Here is a 20721-nt window from a genome sequence, read left to right as displayed (position 1 = left end):
CCTCAAAATGGATCACAGACCTAAATGTAAAATGCAAAACTATGAAAATTCTATAAGATAACATACGAGAAACCCTTGACGACCATAGGTAGGGTAATGACTTTTTAGATTCAACACCAAAGGCATGATCCATGAAAGAAATTATTAATAATCTAGACTTTGCAAAATTAAAACCTCTGCTCTGTATAAGACAACGCCAAGGGAATGAGATGACAAGCCACAGAGGCTGTTATCCCAAATACACAGAGAACCCTTAAAATTCAGCAATGAGACAACCCAATGTAAAAATGAGCCAAAGATTTCAACAGACACCGCATCAAAAAAAGATATACAGATGGCAAATAAGCACATTAAAAATGCTCCACACCATATGTTATTAGGGAAGTACAAATTAAAATGAGATACCACTACACACTTATTGGAATGGCCAAAATCTGGAAAACTGACAACACCAAAAGCTGACAATGGGGTGAAGCAACAGAGGTTCACTGCTGAAGAGAATGCAAAATAGTACAGCCACTTGAGAAGACAATTTTGTGATTTCTTACGAAACTAACTATGCTTCTTGATATTTGTCCAAAGGAGTTGAAACTGTCTACACAAAAACCTGCACGTAGATTCATAGAAGCTCTATTCATAACTGCTAAAACTTGGAAGCAACCAAGTTGTCTCTCAGCAGGTAAATGGATAAATAATCTACGGTACCTCCAGACAATGAGCTGTTATTCAATGCTAAAAAGGAAATGAGCGATCAAGCTATGCATACACATAGAGGAACTTTAAATGCTTACGACTAAGTGAGAGAAGCCAATCTGAAAAGGCTACATGCTGTTTAATCCCAACTATGTGATATTCCGGAAAAGGCAAAGTATGGAGACAATAAAAATATCAGAGGGTTGGGGGGGAAGGATGAGTAGGTGGAGCACGGAGGATTTTTAATGCACTGGAAATACTCTGTATGATACTAGTATGATGGATCCATGTCATTACATATTTGTCCAAACCCATAAAAGGCACAACAGCTAGAGTGAACTTTAATGTAAACTATGGGCTTTGGATAACTATGATGTATCAGTACAGGTGTACCATCTGGTGAGGGATACTGACAAAGGGGGAGGCTGTGCGCATGCAGGGGCATCGGTATATGGAAAAGCTCTGCGCTTTCCTCTCGATTTTGCTGTGGACCTAAAACTGCTCTAAAAAATACAATCTTAATAAAAATAAAGTTAAAAAATCAAGCTAGAGAAAGCGGGATATAATTAACACCGTGGTGAAGAATACCAGTTATAGGTCAGAGTGGCCACCATCAAAAAGTCTACAAACAGCAAATGTTGGCAAGTGGGTGGAGAAAAGAGAGCCCTCCTGCACTGCTGGTGGGAAGGTAAGTTGGCACAGCCACTCTGGAGAACAGTACGGAGGCTCCTCAGAGAACTGAAAATAGAACCACCATATGATCCAGCAATCCCACTCTTGAGCATACACCCAGACAAAATTGTAATTTAAAAAGGTGAAAAGGTACATGAACCTCTAGGTTCATAACAGCAGTATTCACAACAGCCAAGACATGGAAACAACCTGTTCTTTTTTTTTTTTTTTTTTTTTTTTTTTTTTGCCTTTTAGGGCCACACCAGTAGCATATGGAAGTTCCCAGGCTAGGGATCAACTCAAAATTACAGCTGTCCGCCTTTGCCTCAGCCACAGCAATGCCAGATCCAAGCCACATTTGCCACCTACGCCACAGCTCACAGCAACACTGGATCTCCGACCCACTGAGTGAGGCCAGGGATTGAACCTGCATTCTCATGGATACTACTCGAATTCATTCCCACCGCACCAAAAGAGGAACTCCCCTAAAAGTTCATTGACAGGAGAATGGATAAAGAAGATGTGGTACATGTGTATAATGGAATACTACTCATCCATAAAAAATAATGCCATTTGCAGTAACCTTGATGGACCTAGAGATTGTTATACTAAGTAAGTAAATCAGAAAGAGAAAGACAAATACCATATAGTATCACTGACATGTGGACTCTAAAATATGACCAGAATGAACCTACCTATGAAACAGAAAGCAACTCAAAACACAGAGCATAGACTTGTGGTTGCCAAGGGGGAGGGAGCTGGGGATAGGAGGCTGGGTTAGTCCAGGTAAGCTACTATACATAGCTATATGTAGATAAGCAACAAAGTCCTACTGTACGACCCAGGCAACTACATTCAACGTCCTACGATAAACCATAATGGAAAAAAATCTTTAAAGAATGTTTCTATGCATAAATCAATCACTTTGCTGTGCAGCAGAAATTAACACATTGTAAATCAACTATATTTCAATTTAAAATTTTTTTAAAAAAAAAAAGAGTACCGGTTATAGAGTTTCACTGATTTCATTCACACTGCAGCTTCACCACTCACTAGTTACACAACCTGGGGCAAAGGAGTTAACTTCTCAGTGCCTCAGTTTCTTTAAAATGAGGATAACAGTAGTACTTACTTAATAGGGTTGTTGTGATTAATTAGGTAACGTAGGAAAAGCACCGTGAACAATTCCTGGAACATGGTGAGTGCTCAGAAAGTGTAGCTGTGGTTACTATTAGTTGGAATATTAGGGTCATAACAGTAATAGTCCGATTCTTTAAATTATCCATATTTAGAATTTCTGCCAACACCTGAGTATCTACAAATCCAATAATTAGAAAAACTTTTACTAGAGATGTCCAATATATTTGTCAGTGATATTGAATGTTACTATCTCACTAAGAATGTGCTAATGAAAATTCAGCAAAACAAGTCTTTTCACAACTTGTACAAATGTGCTGCAAACACCCAGGGAAAAAAAAAATCTAACCACATTTTGTACTGGATTTAGTGTATCTATTTTAGAATATCTAGGCACCATCCTAGAGGCAGGACCTCCCATTTAAAAATACTAGGAGGGGTGGAGGAGATTCAAGAGCCCATGCGTTAAATGTGCTTCCATTTTTTTCACAGAGAGCTGACCCTAAATTCCAGCATGTGTGTATAACTGTCTCAGATACCTACAAGTAAACAAAGCAGATAACTAGTCCTGCCTATTGAACCAACATAAAAGTTCCGATCAAAAAGATCTCTTCATCAGATGTTCACATATTCAAAAGTGTACCACATCCCATAATGTGTTGACATGTTTACCATGATTTGCTAAGAAGCAGGGAAGACTTTTTTCCACTTAACAGGAGGCTGCTACAATCAGGCTCCTGAAGGGTTTAGCGGTCCAAGCAGGTGAGTGACAAACGTGATTACCACCAACACGAGATGGAGTTAGAGCCGCTTCTTCTCCAAGTGCCCCTTCCCTATAAAATATCTCACATTAAATTGCCAAAATGATGAACTTCAGAAAATACTCACAGCCCAGTGGCACTCACATTTTCAAGTTATTATTAACAACCAGTCGGACACCTAATCCTGCCTTTTTCTTTGTGTAACTGGAAGATCCAAGTGCCTCCTTTTCATCATCTCCTGATACTGTCGTCTTACAGGAGCTGAGGTAAGACAGAAGAACTCAAAAAATGGAAGACAATGTATATGATATTATAGGAAAGGAAACGAGCTGCAGTTAAGAGACCGTGGTTTTCCATTTAAAAAATGGAAAAGAAAAAAGATCTTTCACGTGAGTCGAACTCTGCATTAGCTCTTCACCCATGTGCTACCTCTTATCGTCTTCTCGACCGGGGACAGAAAGGCAACCTCTAAGACTACCCTCGACGAAAATCTCGAGGGATAACCTTCCTCGTGGGCCGAAGAACAAAAAAATCTGAAATCTTGAGGAGCAAATACTTCCGCCAGAGAGTCTTCAGTAGGTCTGGTAAATGCATTATCTTTATCACAGTATTTTTATATACGTTCTCTCTGTAAAAGGAGCATGAAGCTCTCAGGCAACAAAAGTCAGGTTTGCTAAAATGCACCTTTTCATTTTTCTACTGATGGTTTTCCGCATAGCTTTCAAGTTCACTCTGATGGAAAGCCTCATCTTCCTAACTCAAGGTGGCTCAGTCATTTCCAGACATACCGCAATCTCTTTCGGTTTAATGATCTATTATCTCACGCTTTTCTCCTTGTCCTCTCTGCCCAGAGAGTCGAAGTTTTACGAGGCCCACACTCTGTCTCTAGTATCAGGCCAGGAACGTCTATGAAGCATGCGAGCCTCCATTCTCACTAGCCAACGCTGTGTTCGGTTCATTTTGCCTTTGAGCACTGCTTTGTCTCTTGATGTCTGTCCTAACTTGGGAGCCTAGTCTATCCTGTCATTGCCTCTAGTTAGCAGTGGATAAGCCTCTTTCCCCGTAGGATTACTGGTCTACCCCTCGCCCGAGTCTCCCCCACTAGGGTCGTCTTCGGCGGGTCAATGCACCACTCAGGAATACTGCTGCCCTGTGAGCTTCTCCGTAACTCGCATCCTGAAGGCTATACCCTGGGGCAACACCACTCTCGCATCTGCTGTGAGATCCCCACACACTCGACTGAACTTTCTCCCCCGCCCCCCCACGAGGTTTAGACTCCAAAGAATGGAAATAAGCAGGGCCCTTTCTGTTGCCACCAAAGCTCCAGCAGGTCCCTCTTAGATAGCACTCTCCCCATCGACTAATTGGACTTTCATCCCCTTTAAGTGACCTAAAGATCCTCTGATTCTACATCCTACATCTTTGCCAACTCACGAATACTAACAGTTATTGAGTCAAGGGAAGTTACGCAAAAAATGTGCATGCACCTTAAAGTTTGGGGTAAAGGAGAAATTTTGTTCGCAATTACTTGGTTAGAAGGCTAGAGAGTATGGTAGGCTGAATAATGGCCCAGCAAGATGTCTAGGTCCTAATTCCTAGAATCTGTGGCCTTACACATCAAAAGGGACTCAGTACACATGATTAATTTAGGCATCTTGAGACGAGAAATTTTCACGGATTATCCAGGTAAATCTGGTGTCATCATAGGGTCCTTAGAAGAAGACAGCAGGAGATGGAAGGGAAAGTGGAGGATGTAAAGACAGAGGTAGGACGGTGATTGTGAGTCAAGGCATGTACGCAACCACTAGAAGCTGGAAGAGGCAAGGAAACAGATTCACCTCTCAGAGCCTCCATCAGGAAATCCACGCCAACAACAACTTTGCCCAACCCTCAAGACTCATTTTGTACTTCAGACTTCCAGGACCATAAAACAATAAATATGTGTTGTTTCAAATCACTAAATTTATGGTAATTTGTTATAGCAGGAACTACAAAATCAATACAAAAGGTATGAATCAAAAATCAATACATTACTACCACTTCAAAAACAATTTGGCAACTTATTATAAAGTTAAACATGTATTTGCTATAGGATCCAGCAATTCCATTCCTAGGTACTTGCCCAAGAGAGTCTTAAGTTTTCATAGGTGTGCATTTTTATTCATGACAGCCCCAATGAGATAACAGCCCATACGTCCATCGATGGGTGGGTGGATAGACAAAATTATGATATATTCATACAGGGGAGGACCACGACCCAGCAAGAAAGAGAAATGAACTACAGACGTTCACAGCAACACGCATGAGCCCCTAAGCAGTACGCAGGCCGAAGCCGGGAAGAAAATGTACACACGATACAATCCTACTTTGATGAGTTCTACAAAAGGAAAATTAACCTATCGTGACAGAAATCACACCAGTGGCTGCTGAGGGATACGGGGGCACTGCCTGTAAAGGACCATGAGGTGGAGCCAAGAAAACGGTCTACGTTCTGATTGCGTGGTGGACACACGGTTGTGAAAGGGAAACAAAACTCATCAAATTGTCCTGACAAACCAATGGCTCTTGTTCAAGACGAAAAAACGTGAAGGACATTAGTCTACACGACAGGATTAAATTCACATGGATTCTAAATGTTTCCACCTGATCTCCAGGAAAAAACACGGAGAAGTTCCCATCATTGCTCAGGAGAAACGAATCTGACTCGCATCCCTGAGGACACAGGTTCTGTCCAGGTCTCGCTCAGTGGGTTAAGGATCCCGCGTGGCTGTGGCTGTGGTAGAGGCCGGTGGCTACAGCTCCGATTGGACCCCCAGCCTGGGAACCTCCATAGGCCGAGGGAGCGGCCCTAGAAAAGGCAAAAAGACAAAAAAAAAAGGGGGGGGGGAAGCACTGGAAAATTACTGGATAAACAAATATTTACCTGACAATTTATAAGTAGTAAAATAACAACTTAGGGTATTATTCAAATTATAACAAAGAGTTGGTTTTTTTAGGAGAGATACTGTTCCTTTGAGAAAGCCTATATTTTAGGTTGAATCATGTGTACGGCACCACTGTGTAAGTTAAAATTTTTTTAAATATCAGAAATTTCATATGATTCAACCTAATGAAAAGGTACTTTTTCAACCCACTCCACTTCACTGCCCACTATTAAAAAATGACTGAGATATTTTCTTTTTTCTTATGAAGTAAAAAATGATATTCTTGGTGAACAACCTCTTTCAATGCACACTTTAAAAGTTAGACCATAATGATTGTTCTTGTTTTATTCTCTGTCAATTGAGTTTCAAATATAGTATATGTTTTTTAAAGTATTTTTACATACAAGATGCTGTCGGTTTAAAACACCCTGCATATATTTACATCCCAAATCAGTGTCACTTCATCATATGTTCCCAAAGTGGTGTGTTTCTTCTGTGATGCATGAAAAAAAAGAGCAAAAACAGGGTATTCTTAAGCAAACAGACTTTGCCAAGCTGCTCTGCAGAGCTCACTAAAGTGCATGTTTTTGAGTACTTCAGGTATTTATAACTACCTAAAAGCAATCGAGAGATAAGTTATAAGCCAATTCAGGTCCTTCCTTTAAGGCTTCCTGCCTTTAGTTACTGACAAAAATAGTGGTCCTGTTATGTCTGGAAACTGCTGTCCTACGAGTGACTTGGGGTGACAGACATAAGATGAGAATCTATTGTAAAAATAAAAATTTAAACTCAGAACATATATGCTATCTACTTCTATTTGGTAGTAGCAGCCCAAATGGACCCGGGTGAGGCGCGTTCTCGGGGAGACTCGTAACGCTTCTGTCGTCTTGCTTTCTCTATCGACGGGCTTAAAAAGAAAAGAATTTAGACAGACTCTTTCAATCCTTTTGGAAGAACATATCCTGAAAGCATTAGTCCTAGGAATCTATTTCCCTTGGCTAAAAGGAGCCAAAGGAAAGTTTGCAATCAGGAAAAAAAAAATCCGTAAAAGAAAAATACAAAATGATGCATCCTATCAACGTGGGGGGTTTAGGGCTTGGGGGAAAGCCCTATTAAATTCTGCTTTTCATTATTAGAACAATACCCTCATTGCTGAAAATGAAACAAAGATTGGTATACCACCCAGCATGTATTTTCCCCCTGAATATTCAGGAAATATCCAAAATATGTTCTCTTCCATTCTTAAATTCAAAAAAAAAAAAAAAAAAAAGAAGAAGAAGAAGAAGAAAAGAAAAGAAAAAAGAAACAAAAAGAAAAGGAAGAAAACAGCATTACTTTTTTTTTTTCTGAGAAGATTTTCATCTTTGGGAACTCTAGACAGTATTTCATAGAATTTTCAGTGTTTCTCATCAAAGCAATGGATTCCTTTTTCACACATATCAAGCCTCTCCCTTTCTTCTTATTCCCAATATTTAATCATACTTCTTTCCCCATCAAGCCCAAACTAACAAATTCGCTACAACTCCAAGTTAGCAAAAGATACAATGCTCCAGAGTGTTTTCATATGTTTGCTGGTATAGCCAAGGCCGCATATAATCCAATACCGAAAAAACTATGCTTGGGAATAAGGAGACATATTTCAAATACTTCTTTTTTTAAATGAAAATAAAACCCTCTTGAATTGTTTGTTTCTCCTTAAACAGCCTTACTTTTAACCTTCTGTTTGCCAGATGGTGGAACTGAATATCCACTTAATATGAATATGGTCCCTAGATAGGTTAGATTAAGCCCTAACAAGAAGAAAAACAGGAACGCCATATCTCTACGCTTTCAAAAAAGTATGCTTTTTATTTTCTCCTCATTTGTCTGACTCTGAGACAGTGAATACTGATTATAAAAGACACACTGGTGCACCCAGCTTCAGTCCATTTTATCCATCTGGGTAGAGAAAGTATGACAGGCGTGCGTGGGTGTGGATGTGTGTTGTGAGAATGTATAAGCAGGAATCCAGGCTTGAGAGCGCGAGAAAGTGAGAGCGAGAAAATGGACTGTGAAAATTTAAGTCTACCCCAAATCCTGATTAACAAGTCTGTTATTTAATCTTCATTTATCTTAACTCATTTTGTAGTCAAGGCACATGGGCATCATTTTTCTCAAGGAAGCTTTCTCTGATTAGAAATGCAGAACCAATAGAACTGTGGGCTATTATCTGATATGCTTCCCTGGTCTTTGTTTTCGGATGCCTGTCTGTAAATACAGATGCAAATGGGAAGCTCTCAGGTGTAGTACCTAAAACAGGGTAGAGGAGGCAAAACGGTAACACCAGTAGTGGAAACAGATTAAACCCAGAGCTGCCAACTCCCTCTTCAGTGCTTTGCCTGCAGACGCTGATATTTCCTTTGAACTAGACTTGTTTTTTATGGAAATACAGTTGATTTACAATGCTGCATTAGTTTCAGGGGTACAACACAGTGATGCAGTTATACATACAGATACACACTCTTTTTCAGTTTCTTTTCCATCATAGGTTATTACACAATATTGAGTATAGCTCCTGTGCTATCCAGTTGGGCCTTGTTTTCACCTATTTTATATATATATACATATATTTGCGTGTGTGTAACACTAATTCCAAACTCATAATTTATCTCCCCCATCTGCCCTGCTATTCCCTTTAGTTACCATAAGTCTGTTTTCTATCTCTGTGAATCTATTTCTGTTTTGTAAATAAGTTCATTTGCATCAATTTTTTATATTCCATATATAGTGATATTATATAATATTTGTCTTTTTCAGACTTACTTCACTTCATATGATCATCTCTAGGTCCATCCATGTTGCTACAAATGGCATTATTTCATTATTTTTATGGCTGAGAAATATTCCACTGTGTATATATATACCGCATATTTATTCATTCATTTGGCAACGGACATTTAGGTTGCTTCTGTGTCTTGGCTACTGTAAATAGAGCTGCTCTGAACACTGGGGTGCATGTATCTTTTCAAATTAGAGTTTTGTCTGGATATATGCCCAGGAGTGGGATTGAACTAGACCTTTTTTTGGTTTATTAACTTGGCCCTTTTAATGCTTTTCTCCTCTAAACTACCATTGTTGGCCCTCCCTTGGTTTGTCCCTTGATTTACCTTTAATCTTCCACTTACTTTACTTTCTCCAATTTCTTGCCCTCTAAATTTTTTTCTTCTTAAGTTCATATTATCATTTATATCAGTGACTACAACTTTTCTTAATATTTCTTTTTACAAATTCTAAGCTTTCTTTTTCTCTATAAATGCATATTTGTTAAAATCTCATGACTAATGGGTAACTAGGGGAAGTAAATGACCTTGCCAGATTCTGCTTGGATTCACCCACTTCTCATTGAAGGGAAGTACGTGAAGCTAATTAGCTATAAAAAATACTCATGGAGAGGAAAACACCATTTGTTAACCAAAAGCCCAGGGTGACACTTACAAATTTATGTACTGATAGGCAAAAGGTTTTTTACAAAATTCTTCTCATTAACATTATCTCATTTAATTCTCACAGCGAAACACTATTATGGGCTCATTTTATAAGGGAAGAACCAAGACTTAGAGAAGTTAAGCCCTTGCTCAGAATCACACAGGCAGCAGGTGGAAGAGCAGGACCTGAGCCCAGGCTCTGCGTCTTCAAATCCCATACTTTTCTCACCAGAAAACCTTGGGAAGAGCAGCACAGGTCTTAAAAATAGAAGCCTACTATGTATACAGGTTAAACTAAGGACGATTTCTATAAAATACGGGCTTTAAGGCAACACCTTTACTTTTTGCATAAATTACGTTTCATTAACATCAACCCCCCCCCATTGCTTTTATTTTTTCTTGTCTTTCGTCTTTTTAGGGCCACACCCATGGCATATGGAGGGTCCCAGGCTAGGGGTCGAATAGGAGCTGTAGCCACCGGTCTACACCACAGCCACAGCCACGTGGGATCCGAGCCACGTTAGTCATCTACACCACAGCTCACGGCAACAGCTTATCCTTAACCCACTGAGCAAGGCTAGGGATGGAACCCGAGTCCTCACAGATACGAGTCGGGTTCCTTAACCACTGAACCACAAGGGGAACTCCCCCTCCCCTTATTTTAGATGTCAGCTGATCTACAAGCCAAATCAGGGTTGGTTTCTATTTGGGTAGATACAGTTTTATGTGGAGAAGTACCCTCGCTTCTTTGTTCACACACTGTCTAGGGCTGTCTTTGGATTGAAAAACTGCAACAGGGACCAAAGGATCCAGAAAGCCTAAAATGTGCATTATCTAGACCTTTTCAAAAAAATGTTTTTGACCCTTGTCTTAGAGTTTTTTAAAAAAATCCTTTAAATTCTTTACGTGACTGAGACTAGATCAGAGCCAGCAAAGCATGATTTCCTCGGAAGTAGGCTATGTCAATGTGCAGCTGTCAAAGTCACCATTCAAGTTGCTTGTGAATAACCTCAAGGGCCAGTCACGCTACGGCTGACTTATTCTATCGTAGGTTACTCTTGATTAGTGACTGAGAGTCAACAGCACGGGTTGGGGTCCAGTTAGTTGAGATACATAAACTCAAATCACAAAAATACTCTGTAGTTAGCAGGTGTTCGGCAGGGATTTTTCTAATATTGGCCAGGCTTCCTCCAATGAGGATTCCTTGATTTGATTAAGAAAGAATAATGTTGAGAAATGTTTCTGTTTCACAAAGATGAAATCTGTTAGATGCTCACTGCCTTGTCTCAGTAGTAACTAAACAATATGATGTGACAGATGTTTGAGAAACTCATGTACTAATTATACATCTCCATTTTTAACTTCTCGACTCAGGAAACTCTTGGTCCTGAGAAGCTGCTTTTTTATCTCTGATGGCCACCCAAGGATAGGTAATAAGAATATTCAGTTTAAAAAGCTAGAAATTAACCCATGAACATTATTTCCCCCTTAGATAACAATTTACGAATGAGTGTTATTAAATTCATTTTGGAAATTCTACTTGCTTCAAGAACTTCTCTCTGGGAAACGAGTTTCATAAAGTCACTCTCTGCTGAATCTGTTAATTAAAAATCCCTTTGGGTTTTAGCTCTGTTTTGCCTCTTTTGAGAGAGTTACCCAGTGTACACATACAGAACAAAACCCTTCAGGATTTTGCAAGTTTGAGCTCAACTGTCTCTCCAGCTTTGCCATTGGGCATCGGCGTTTGCATCTTTCTAGTCTACACGTCCATGGCAGCATTGTCACTCTTCTTGGTTGTTGCAGATGTCTTAGCGTCTAGGGCTTCTTTTCCATCACATTCTTGAAGACAGTGATCAGACCTAGAAACAGCATGCCCATCTGCATCCTGATTTTCTGTAAGAGGAGGGATACTGTGTTTCACTTTGTTTCCCTACCTTCCTGGTGGTTGTCAGAACTTTCTTAGCCTTTAATAGCCTCGAAACTGTCCTCAGAGAAGATGCTACAATGATCCCTGAGTTATAATGGGCAGATACAAAACCATTACTCCGCAAGTATAGTTTGGATCATTTTCTTCTGAAATGCACTGGCTCATTATCTTACCCTGTCCTCCCTGAGATTCATGTGTCAGTTTTCAGTTCACTAACATAGTTCACGCGGTCTTCCTGCAGCTTCTCCCCATCTGCTTAGAATTTTATTGATGAAACGAGCATGGGGTTATTGGCAAATCTGGGAATTTCATTGTGAATACTTACTTTTCCATATTGTTCATAAATATGTTAATAAGTCCAGCCTCTGAGCGAATCCTAATATTAAAAGGTTGAATAGTTCACTAAAATAAAATAATTCATGGAGACAAATTAAACTCTGTATTTGTTATTCCAGTGCAAGAGATGATGTTTCTCTTTTTTTTTTTTTTTTTTTTTTTTTTTTTTTTGTCTTTTTGCCTTTTCTAGGGCCACTCCTGAGGCATATGGAGGTTTCCAGCCTAGGGGTCAAATCGGAGCTGTAGCCACCGGCCTACGCCAGAGCCACAGCAACGCGGGATTCCCAGCCGCATCTGCAACCTACACCACAGCACATGGCAACGCCGGATCCTTAACCCCCTGAGCAAGCCCAGGGATCAAACCTGCAACCTCATGGTTCCTAGTCAGATTCGTTAACCACTGAGCCATGACGAGACCTCCAAGAGATGGTTTTGAATCAATGTGATTTAGAAGACAGATGAATTAAACCAACTGCTATAGAAGGTGACACAATATTTAAGGAGACCCTTAACTATTCATGGTGAAACCCGGTGGGAAACTACTACCCCCCTTAAGAAAACACAAATAATGGTCCAAGCCAGTCACATGGACGAGTCTGCGGTGTCCTCCAAAGCAAATAAAAATTGTGAAGCCTTCGCCAAGGGAATGCAGAAGAAGGCATCTTTTAAATCTAATACAGTGGCCCAGCCTGCATCTGTGAGAGGAGGGTGCAGGGTTGGGCACCCGGATGTGACGGGGCCAGTGCCTCATTTACCAGCTGTAGGTCTTGCATGAGGCGCCGACCCCGTCAGGCTTTTGCACGCCTGGTACAGGGGCTGCTGCATCCGATGAACAGTCGCTGTTCTTCTAGGGTTCTTATAATTGGGATAAGTCCCCGCCATGCCTCGGGTCTCAGAGGATAGTGCTTTTGGCAAGGAAACATAACTCGGACTGTTTTGCCTCGGGGATTTGGAGCTGCCTCCTTCACTCGCACAGGCGGTAGCCAGAGAGTTGGCGAACTGCTTACGGTATTCCGTCCGTGGCCGACATTCTGCTCCGGGCGGACGCTGGAGAACAACCTCGGGTAACTTTCAGTTACACACGGACCAAGGAAACGGCCTACAAACACTGCACGGCCAGCAGAGACATCCGAAAAATCATACAGGTTAGATATTTTAATCAAGTGCATCAAATATGGGATCAATGTATGCGCATCACTCCTTTTATTATTTAACCCAGCCCGCATCTATTTGCTGGGAGCAAAATAAACCCTACGTCTGATTGGGGGACGACCCCCATCCTCGACTGAGCTAAAAGCTTTAGGCTATTTAGCAACAGAGCATTGTTTACAAATCATCCAGGTCACACACAATCCCGACAAGACTCCCAGGTGGCCCGGAACGGACTGGGGATCTAATCCTGGCGAGTACACTGCTAGCCCTGAACGAACTTACTGGATGTGAGGAACTAATCTGGGGCCGTGGCTGCCCCAGGATGGGTAGGGCGCTGCTCTGGGACTGGCTTTTGCTCATGGCAACCCTATGAAAACTCTGAGCCAAACGCCAGCCGACCCTCCCTTTACCTGCTAAATGGACCAGATCAGCGTTCCACGGGTGTGAGCCCTCAGCAACGACATTCACGCCTTCACTAGGAACCACTGACCTAATGCTGCAGGTGGAAGCCTTAACTGATTTTACTCCACAAGCTCTTAATGATACTGCAGAAGCTATTTCTACCCTAAATATGGAACAACAACAAATAAGAGAAGTAGTGCTACAAAACCGAATGGCCTTAGATATACTCACTGCAGCTCAAGGAGGTAGCTGTGCTATGATAAAATCCGAATATTGTGTCTATATTCCTGATTATTCAGACAATGTGTCTGATGCCCGGCTAGATCTCCAGCAGCAGATTCATAAACTGTCCCACCCAGCTCCGGCGTTTGGAGCTGCCTCTGGAACGGGCTGACCCCTCCTCCTGGTGGAAACACTTGCTCCCCACAATCTTCATGTGCCCACGATCCTTTCATTCGGACCCTGTATAATTAACTGTATTTCTCGCTTCATTACGTCCCGATTAGAAGCTATCAGCCTTCAGATGGTGATAGAAGGGGTGCCCAGTGCAATGCCCTGAAGCCCACTCGACCGTCCCATGAGTGGAGACCTAACTGCTTTCCCCTGACGATGCCCCTCGTCAGCAGGAAGCAGTCAGAGCAGTCGTCGCCCACTGCCCCCCGCCCCAGGATTAGAGTCGCCAACTCAAGGGGGAGGACTGAGGCAGGATAACAACTCAGGTCGTCAGTGGAGGAGCAGGGGCTGCGATGCCGTCTTTGATGTGCAATGATGAACGTGTGCGGCTTAAGGGCTCCAGGGAGTAGCATCTCCACAGGCCTTGTTTACTGCAGGGAGTGGACCTGCACCCAGAGGGACATTAATCCCTAAGCCCCTGTGCCTCAATCTTTGGGAAGAGAAGGGCAAAGAAACCATGAGACTTAGGGGACATTTCCACCCCTAAGACGCCTATTGGACAAGGACTGATATTGGTAACTGGGCGAGGCCAATGGGAGAAAACCACATCTCTCCGGACCCCATGTTGGTACCCCCATCTTTAAGGGATAAAAACCTCCATAGAACAATAGAGGGGGGACTCTCATCTCTCCGGACCCCGTGTTGGTACCCCCATCTTTAAGGGATAAAAACCTCCATAGAACAATAGAGGGGGGACTCTCCTTCCCAACTGTCCTGGGTGCTGTTTGCTTTCCCGTAATAAACACTTTGCTTGCTTGCAGGAAAAAGAAAAGGAAGGAAGGAAGGAGAGAAAAGAGAGAAAAGAGAGAAAAGAGAGAGAGAGAGAGAGAGAAAGAGAGAAAGAGAGAAAGAGAGAAAGAAAGAAAGAAAGAAAGAGAAAGAAAGAAAGAAAGAAAGAAAACACAAATAAGAGAAAGTCTCCCCAGTGAGTCTCCTACTGGAGAGTCCCTTACTCATGAGCCATCACCAGAACATAAGACATGGATGCTATTTCCCGCAGCATCAAGGGACAATTGTGAACACCAAATCTTTTCCTTAATATCCATGAGCATGACAGACAATGGACTAAAACGCTTCAACAAGGTTTTATTTAAGGCAGGAGGGCAGCAACATCACAAATACACAGGAAGAAACTGAATCTAGAGAATCTGACCATAAATGATGAATTTTTCTTTTCCTGGAGCATAAGTTGCTCATCCTACCTGGATTCTGGCTGGCCTCAGTGCCCACCCTAGGGATGGTCTACGTTCCCTTTCAATACCATTCAGGAGGATACAGATTTTGTATCTAGGAGTCTCTGACTTCACTCTTGTAAAGGAAGTCACTACACGATAACCACCATGTTGAAGTCACAAATGTTTGGTTTGTACTAGAAACACACACACAAGAGAAAGAGGAGAGACTTCCTTACAAGGACCAATTTACACTATTAAGAATGAATGTCAGTACACAATTATTACTGCAGTACTACACACGAGTAGTTTAAAGCCAGTACAACATAAAGGACATCTGGACCGGCCGGGTCAACAGAGTGGTGGATAGATGGACGGAGGTAAAGACGCCCACACACCTGGCTGCTCTGGAATTGGGCAGGACTCAAAGCAACATCATCTGTGAAAAACCAAACAGTTGTTCAGCTGGACCAGGTCAACAGTTCCAGGACTTACTGATGGGATGAATTTAGCAATTGGTTGCTCTCTTTTGACTATGTTGAATATTTCCTGGGTAACACCCACAGCAGAGCCCTGTGCCCCACCCCTTCAGTTCACCCTGGTGTCAGCCGAAGCCACGGCGGACAGATTCCGTGCCTACGGCAAGCATCCCCAGCCGCCTCAAGTCCCTGCTCTGTACACGACCTTCCTTCGCTCTGCCCACACGAGAGCAGCCCAGAAGGTGGGGGCAGTTCATTCTGCCAAGGGCAACCATCCACTGAGGAGCAGGGCCACTAGGCAGAGGACCTGGCCCCTGGGTCTCCCGTCCTCTGGAGGAACAGTTCTGAGGGCATATTCTCCACTGGTCCTCACAGGAGAACCGGGACCCAGGGGCAAAGAGCGGGAATACCGACACTGTCTGTCGCCTTGCCCTCCTTCCTGCCCCAGCCTCCTAGAGTCTAGCCAGACCCCCAACCCAACCCCCAGTCGAATAAGCCAGCAGCACCCTTGTCACAATCTCTGCTTTAAGGGAACCCAAGGGATCTCGGTATCTGTCTATCAGAGTCATCCACACACTTGTCATCGAACAGTCCATTTTAATACACGGAAAATAAAAGGCAATGGTTTGCATCTATTAATCCCAGACTCTTGGAGTGGATAAGCAGTGAGGTCCTGCTGAACAGAACAGGGAACTATACCCAGTCACTTGTGATGGAACATGATGGGGGATAAGGTGAGGGGAAAAAAAAAAAAAAATATATATATATATATATATATATATATATATATATGACTGGGTCACTTTGACAGAATACTGCAAAGCAACCATAATGGAGAAAATAAAAATCATAAACAAGGAAACCAAAGGCAACCCGTCATCGTAGCCCTCAGCAAAGTCAACCACAGGTAGCCCAAACGTTATGAACAAATCGAAGTAACTACTGTCCACTAAGGATGCTAAAATGAATAACTTTTGTGAGGAAGTAAAATCATAGAAGAATGACTAAAAGCATGTTGCAGTTCGAACAAAGTGGCGAAATACATGCCCGATTTCGTAAAAGACCGAGCTGGAGACGTAAGGTTTGTGGAAGAGGAAGTACACGCGTAACAAGAAGTCAGCACCACACTGCCGTTTTTAAGCAAACTGAACCAAAAGGAAAGGAAACTTCAAACTGTTTCTATGACTTGAAGACAGAACAATGCTGGACTGGGAATAACAGATAGCACTCTTCTTTTTGTAACCATGTTCTGAACTAAGAGAAAACAAATGGAAATCGAAATATCGCTTTTATTACTCAAGACTGGCTTACAGGCCAGGGACTTTCCTTATCCTTAGTCATTCGACCACAGGGAATAATCTGCCACCTGAGTAGAGAGGCCTGCCCCTGCAAAGCTTACCCCGGGAGGAGTCAAACTGTGTGTGTGTGTGCTTTCTGTGCAGCTAGATTCCCAAGAGAAATGAGAGCTGAGAAGAACAAATTCACTTGCCCAGCTTCTCCTTCCAAACTCATCAGATAAATCACGCTCTCCTCTCTAAGGGGACAGGAAGGGCACAGACAGAGGACAAGACCCTCACACGAACCGAACACCTTCCATGTGGAATGAGACCTCAGGAGTGGGGAGAAAGCAAAACGTCTCCCTCCAGCATGTGCTGGAAGAAGCGCCTCTGGATCTGTCGCCAGCTGAGACACCATGCCACATCCCACAGCCCCTGCCATCTCTACGGGCAAAGCACCTCTACCTTCTCTGAGGGGGGAAGTGTCTATTTGTTAAAGTGAATTTGAACATAACATGGGAGACCACAAAATAATTACAGGCCACCATTAGCTCAAGAGTTTCTTTTTTAATTCTTTCACTTGAACTGGAGTTCCTGGGCAGCCAGAAATGCAAGGAGTGCCAAGGATAACTCTCAACCAAATGGGGACAGTCGCTGGAAAAAGTCTTGGCTTCCTGTATTTTATTTTATTTTATATTATTTTATTTATTTATTTATTTTCAGGCCACACACACGGCATATGGGAGTTCCCAGGCTAGGGGCTGAATTGGAGCTGTAGCCATTCACCTGCACTACAGCCACAGAAACATGGGATGCAGGCTGCATCTGCCACTTACACCACAGCTCATGGCAACGCCTGATCCTTAACCTACTAAGTGGGGCCAGGGATCGACCTGCATCCTCATGGATGCCGGTCAGATTTGTTGCCACTGCGCCACGACAGGAACTCCGGCTTCCTATATTTTAGAGAAAAAGTGTATTGTTTTACCTGATTCCACAAGGTCCTCCAGCAGGGTTGGGCTTTAGTCACCCAGCAATAACCGGTTCAATAATATACCCAATATCCAAAAAACTCATCTTTGATTTTTGACCAATAGTTAATATTATCCAGTTTGAATAATGACCATTCAAAGATAATTCAGAAATAATCTTGGCTATGAATCTTGGTTACTAAGAAATGAAAGGTAACATGAAGTGTCTCTAGAAGTCACTCTCATTTACACTGGAGGAAGATGGCCAGGAGTCATGAACAGTTCATAGGCACTTAAAATTCTGGGCGTTACCTTGTGGTTCAGTGGTTAACGAACCCAACTAGTATCCATGAGGATGCAGGTTCAGTCCCTGCCCTTGATCAGTGGGGTTGAGGATCCACCATTGCCGTGAGCTATGGTGTAGATCGCAGATGCGGCTCGGATCCGGCGTTGCTGTAGCTGTGGTGTAGGCTGGCAGCTACAGCTCCAATTCAGCCCCTAGCCTGGGAACCTCCATATGCCGTGAGTGCAGCCCTAGAAAAGACAAAAAACAAAACAAAACAAAAAAGCTCAATTAAATCTACTATTATTAGATTTTCTTGTTTTCTTTCCAGTCGGGTTTGTTAAGCACTGCGCCACAACGGGAACTCCATCCTTTTTGTATAAGATTTACAGTGAGTTTAGAGAATATATCTTCTTAGCAGAACAGTCAACAGAATGAAAAAGAGTCGTTTCTAGCCCAATTAGCAAACTCCAGATTATCTGCCACAGATTCCTTGCTGGGACATGGGACAAGAATGCATGTAAACGTCATTCCTCTGACCTTGCCATTGCAGGCCTGTTAATTATCCGTTGCCACATAATGAATCACTCTGAAACCTCGGGGTTACAGCACCGCCAGCTATTGGTCAGCTCACAGTTGCTGAGGGTCGGGATGTGGGCGTGGCTTGGTGGCGCCTGCGGCTCAGGGTCTCTTATGAGGCTGCAACTGCACGATCATGGGAGAAAAAAGAATGTACACATGTATGTGTAACTGGGTCACCATGTCGTACAGTAGAAAAAAATAATGTATTGGGGAAACTTTAAAAAAAAGGCTGCAGTCCAGGCATTAGCCAGGGAAACAGCCATCACAAGGCTTATCTGAATGAGTTCTCGGCCCGTTCATTGGATTGTTGGTGGAATTCTCCTGGCTGTAGGACTGAGGGTCTCAGCTCTTCGCTGGCTGTTGGCCAGAGGTTACCCTTAGCGTCTTGCCACATGGCTTCTGTGCAGGGCAGCTCATGACATGGCAGCTGGCCTCATCAGAGGAGCAAGCCAAGAAGGCCAGAAAGAGACAGTGATGCCAAGTCGGTCTTTTTAAAACGAATCTAGGAAGAGACAGCATCGCTTTTGCTGGGTTCTATTTATTAGACGGAATGACTTGGCAAGGCCCTCACTCCAAGGAAGAGGGTCGGGCAAGGATACAATTCCGGGGGGCAAGCGTCACCTTAGAAACCTGCCCGCAACAACCGGAGGGGTACTGCTGTCTCGGCTGCATCGCTACGATCCCGAGAGTCATCTAAGAGTTTCGCCGCTCAGCTGAAGAAGGCACAGCTCCTTGGTGGAACATCTGGCTTATCTGCCATCCCCGTGCGCAGGCGAAGCCTTACTCCCCTTGGTTACTGTGGGTGTGACTACTGGTTAGTCATCAGTACCTGAGGAACCACCAGGACTGATCATCGGTTCAACTCACTATTTTCTGTATTCACTCTTCTCTCATTACTCAGAAAGAGGCAAACCTAACTATAATTTTAAAATCCATATGCAGATATAAAAAGGACAAAGCTTTTCTCTACATATCGAAATAATTTTTTTAAATCCTATATTTTCACGCTTTTTTCAAGTTTTTCATAGTTACAACTTTTTGGCATGTCATTATGAATTCACAGGCTTTCACACAATCCACATGTCAATTAAATTAATTATATTATGTTTGGAAGTTCAGATTTTCAAGACTTGAACTTTATTAGTTTCTTTCTCCTTTTAGTCTTCAGCCCATGACATTCATAAACATTTTTTGCTCTCTAATGAAACTATGTGGCTTTTTGTTTGGCCATGCCTGTGGCATGGGGAAGTTCCAGAGGCAGAGATCAAGCCCACGTCGCAGCAATGACCCATGCTGCAGCAACGACACCACCAGATTCTCAACCCACTGAGCCAGAAGGGAATTCCAAGAAAACTACACATTTTAAACCTGCTGTTTCCAATCCTTTTTTCTGCTTTAAGACTGAAACAGCAACTGTGTGAGTTGTGATTCCCCTCAGTGGTAAAGAGTGTTAGAAACAAAATTTTAAGCATTAGAGGTTCATACACTTGTGCAGTTGTAGGAAAAGGGCTAATACTATTATTAAGTTTTAGAGAAAATATGGAAAAAGTTTTTTTTCGAGTCAAGTCACAAACTGACTTTTCTAACATCATGTGTAACATTATGCTGTGATATCCCACTTTTTTAAAATGAGACTTTGCAAACCACTAAGAAGTATGGTTACACGAAAGGCAGTCAGGTAAGCAAACTCCACCTCTTTCCTATAAAGGAAACGAAGAAGTTCCTGGTTTAGTGTAAGCAACCAGGTCTCAGAACAGTAAAAACGCAAACTCATTTCCAGTTCGTCAACGCCGCTGGGCACTCTTTATGTGCACCTCTCTGTTTCTCCTAGTTTTATGCATTCCATTTTTTTCTCCATCTTTTGGCAGTTTCTCAGTGATCTATTATATACCATCTTTGCAGTCTAAACCCGTCTGTTGAAGAAGTATTTTAAATGAAGAAAGAAGTCCATCTGGCACTTCCCCAACCCCACAAACCACTGCCGGTATCGCAGAGGCCCCGCCAGCCCTTCCCCTGAACAGAGACGCACACACCTT

General features: G+C 42.6%; 1 protein-coding gene across 2 annotated transcripts in view; it reads right to left on the bottom strand.

The window, feature by feature from the left end:
- Nucleotides 1-20721, bottom strand: part of LOC106508356 (uncharacterized) — a 232700-nt gene that overhangs the window by 39900 nt on the left and 172079 nt on the right. The window lies entirely within an intron of this gene.

Source organism: Sus scrofa, chromosome 8 (genome assembly GCF_054392235.1).
Source record: "Sus scrofa isolate SSC_HxYL_T2T_F1_AM1 chromosome 8, Sscrofa_HxYL_maternal_Yorkshire_Landrace_v2.0, whole genome shotgun sequence".
In the NCBI taxonomy this organism is placed as follows: Eukaryota; Metazoa; Chordata; class Mammalia; order Artiodactyla; family Suidae; genus Sus; species Sus scrofa.
This window is presented reverse-complemented; position numbering and strand designations above follow the sequence as displayed.